Here is a 4368-nt window from a genome sequence, read left to right as displayed (position 1 = left end):
AAGTATGGGTTATTACAGCTGGTTCGGGACTATTCAAAGTATAGGTGTGAGGTTTTGATCGTATTGATGGTTTCAGAAGTGAAAAGGTAGTTCTATGAATTAGGGGCTAGACTGGATTGGGTAATTTTCAGCTATGTTGTGTTGTCAGACCTATATGAGATAGGGTGACGTGGGATTACCTCGGGTATATGCTTGGTAAGGTTATTCAGCTATTGGTTGGCTTCTAGGACAACTCTGGGTACGCTCGAGGACGAGCGTTAGTTTAAGTTGGGGAGGATGTGACGACCCGACCCGTCGTCTCATGTGTTACTGCTCCGTTTTCCCCGTTTTATGCTTCTTCATGTTTCATTATCAGTATCTGGTGTGTTAGAGTTGATTTGGATTGGTTTTGGTAGAAAATGAGACACTCAGTCTCTTTAAGGAAGACCTGTTTTGGAAAAGTCAACCGGATGTTGACTATTGAGTTAGAGGGCTCGGATGTGATTTTCGGTGATTCGGTTAACTTCGGGGGATGATTTGTGACTTAGGAGAGTGATCGGAAGTGATTTTGGAGGCCCGGTGTAGAATTAGGCTTGAATTAGCGAAGTTAGGATTTTGGCGAATTCCGATTGGTAGGTGAGATTTTGATCCGGGGGTCGGAATGGAATTCCGAGAGTTGCAGTAGCTTCACTAGGTGATTTTGAATGTGTGTGCAAAATTTCAGATGATTCGGAGGTGATTTGGTTGGGTTTTTGATCGAATGAGAGTTTCGGATGAATTTGAAGAACTTAGGCTTGAAATTGATGAGAATTGAGGATTTTTGTGTTGTTGGATGTGTTTTTAGGATTGGAACAAGTTTGAATAGGGTATTGGACCATGTTTGTGCTTTTGGTTGAGGTCCCGGGGGCCTCGGGGTGAGTTCGGGTGGTTAAACGGGGAGTTTTGGGAGTTTGCATATTGCTGAAGGTTTGCTGCATCTGGTATTCTCGCTTCTGCGGGTCTTGGACCACAGAAGCGGAGGCGCTTAAGCGGAGGACTCACCGCATAAGCAATCCCTGTGGTGGTAAGGTAATTCCGCAGAAGCGGACCATTATTCGCATCAGCGGGTCCGCAGAAGCGGACGGGTAGTCGCAGAAGCGGTGTTGGAGTTTTAAATGAATATCCGCAGAAGCGGGGATTTGGCCGCATAAGCGGAAGCGGGACCGCATAAGCGAAAACTGGACTGGTCATAAAGGGTTTTTATTGAATATTTCATCCGCGAGCTTGGTATATTTTCTTCCATTGTTAGGCGACCTTGAGAGCTTTTGGCGAGAATTAAAGGGAGTTTTGACTGGGAATCGATTGGAGGTAAGTCCCTTGGCCTAAATACACGAGATTATGATAGATTTAACATGGAAATTGGTTGAAATTCATCAAAAGGGGTAAAGCTAGGGCTTGAGTTTTTTTTTTTTATATTTCAAATTGGGATTTGATAGGTCATTTGAGCTCGGATTTGGGAGTTCTTGGTATGTATGGACTCGTGGCGAGACGAGGAATCCGGTAATGTGAGTTTTGTAATTTTTCGAGAAGTGGGCTCGGGGCTCGGGTTTTGCTAGTTTCGAGATTTTTGCTATTTTTCGATTGTTTTTGATTGGGTATTGTTCCATTAGCATATTGTGATGTATTCCTTTTATTTTGGATAGATTTGACGCGCGTGGAGGCCGATTTGAGGGGCAAAGGCGTCGCGAGCTAGAGATTTCATCGGTTCGAGGTGAGTAATACTTGTAAATGATATCCTAAGGGTTTGAAACCCCGAATTTGCACATCATAGTGCTGTATTGAGGTGACTTGCACGCCGGATATGAGCGTGGGGTAGAGCACCGTTGGGGATTGTGACTTGGTCCGTCCCGGTTGTTGATTTTACCGCGTATTTGACTGAAACTACTTGTTATCATCATAATTTGGGCTGATTGCCATGTTTGGGCTTCGTGCCAACTATGTGAATCCTTCAGGGATTGATATCATTTATTTCGCATTATTCTGCATATTATTTGATCTCGGTCTAGGATTTTAATACTGATTTGCAAACTCAGCCATTTTTCTAAGATTTGAAAACTTAAACAACATTTTATTGACGTTTTGAGTTGAGAACTGTTATTTTACTATTGCCCAAGTGGCTTATGTGCATTTCTGGACTGAGCATGGATCGGGCTGCGCGCCGCAGCAGTGTTATAGTGATTTCTGGACATATGGTTGGCTCGGGCTGCACGCTGTAGCGGTACTGTATTGATATTGAGGCCGAGGCCCTGGTTGATGCCACGAGATGGCTTGATTATTGCGCTTGGGCTGTAGGAGCCCCTCCGGAGTCTGTACACACCCCCAGTGAGCGCCGTCGACGTTAAATACATGGTTGGCTCGGACTGCACGCCGCAGTAGGTACCTGAGTGTACCGGTCATATGCATTGCATTGCACTCATGCATTGGTTCCTGTTTGTATTACGTGTCATGACATTCAGCACTCTCATTTCATTGGCATCCATGCTACTTCTTGTACTGTTTACCAGATACCCTGATGTTATTTGTTAATGGAGTGCTGAGCTCGAGGGGCTGACTTACGTGCTGACTTGCACTATCTGTTTCGCATTCATTTGCTTAACTGTCGAAAACGATATTTTCAAAAGAGGTTTGTAACTGAGCCCACATAGATTTTCTAAAGGATTTCACGGTTTTACTGTTTTCTCAAAGGGTTGCACTGTTCTATATAGCATGATGGAGTGCCTTTCGTGATTTCTTGCTGCTCAGTTATTATTTACCTTTATTACTCACTGAGTTGGAGTACTCACTTTACTCCCTGCACCTCGCGTGCAGATGTAGGTATTGGTTACCCGGTAGCGTGGTTTGAGCTGGTTGAGGATTTGCTATCGTAGCTGAGCAAGGTGACCGCCGGCTTTCGCGGCACCGGACTTCGTCTTTTGATTCTAAACTCTATCTGTATATTATTGACCCTGTGGTCGTGTTCAGACTCCTTAGATGCTCGTGACTTGTGACACCCCGGTCGGGCTGTGTTGGGTCGTATATATATCGATTGTTATGGTCATTAAGTTGTAATTATCTAATCATTTATGTTTAAAAAAAAGGGGGTTTGAAAGACGCGTTGTTGTTCTGTTGGCTGGCCTTGTCTTCACGAGAGGCGCCATCACGACTAGTGCGGGTTCGGGTCGTGACAATCATACATGGCATAGGCAAGGGATGGCAAGAGGATTGCTTAACGGGTTATGTCTCAATGGGATATAAAGGTGAGAATTAGAGAATTTAGGTGTGTATTAAATAGACTGTGTCAAACTTAAGAGCAATAAAATATTCCGAGTGTTAATTGTTAATAACTAAAATTACAATAAATTCCTGATAATTGAATTTTAAGAGTCTATTTAGAAAGTCACCCTGTAATTGAGATTATAGAAAGGATTTTGCATTATCAAACTAGGGGATTCTTCACCTTTCACGTGCAAGTCACGTTTTGCCGGGGCTTTTGCATCTATACCCAATTTTGGGGTCACAATTGAACCTATATCCACTTTGTAAAAAAAGTTTGCAAGCGTATCCACTTTACGATCAACTTCAGACTTATAGGTCTGAAGTTATAAAAAAAATGCCTGGAGTGAAAAAAATTGCACTTCAAATGCACTTAAGGCCAAATAGGCCTGAAGTGCAACCAATGGTTTCATGCACTTAAGGCTAACAAGTCTAAAGTCAAAAATTGCACTTCAGATGCACTTAAGACCAAAAAGTCTGAAGTGCAACAAACGTTTTCATTCACTTAAGGCCAATAAGTCTGAAGTGAAAATTGAGAAAATCTCACTTTATACTCATTAATGCTAAATTATTTACCCTTTAATACCCATGCCCAAACTATTTACTACTCCTACCCATGGGGCCCAAACTATTTACCCGATTTTTTCCTTGCCAACCATCTTTCTTTCTTCTATCGTCCAGTTTATGCATTAGAAAACTACTCTTTTCTTGAAATTTTATGACAGATTTTTTTTCAAGTTCAAAATTTATTGTACAGAAGCCTGTGACCATTAGGTGAATGGAAACCAAGCAATCCGGTTCACGGCTGTGACCATTAGAAGAATCCACACTGATCTTGGCAAATTCTTTAGAGCTTCAAACATCTCTCCAAAAAACAACAGTCCTCCTTTTTTTTCCTGATGAACCCAAGTACTCACTGTTGATGAAATCTTTCTGTGGCAACCGTTTTTCATCCACAGTTGTGTAGATTCGTTAGTTATTGTTCTTTGATGTGTAGATTGTACCTTTGATGCTGGTTTTTGGAGATTTATTGTACAAAAATTTAAATCCACCATTGAAGGACCTTGAAGCTTGAAACTCATAACTTGGTTTGTTTGA

Source organism: Nicotiana attenuata, unplaced genomic scaffold, assembly GCF_001879085.1.
Source record: "Nicotiana attenuata strain UT unplaced genomic scaffold, NIATTr2, whole genome shotgun sequence".
In the NCBI taxonomy this organism is placed as follows: domain Eukaryota; kingdom Viridiplantae; phylum Streptophyta; class Magnoliopsida; order Solanales; family Solanaceae; genus Nicotiana; species Nicotiana attenuata.
Note: the sequence above shows the minus strand (reverse complement) of the source record.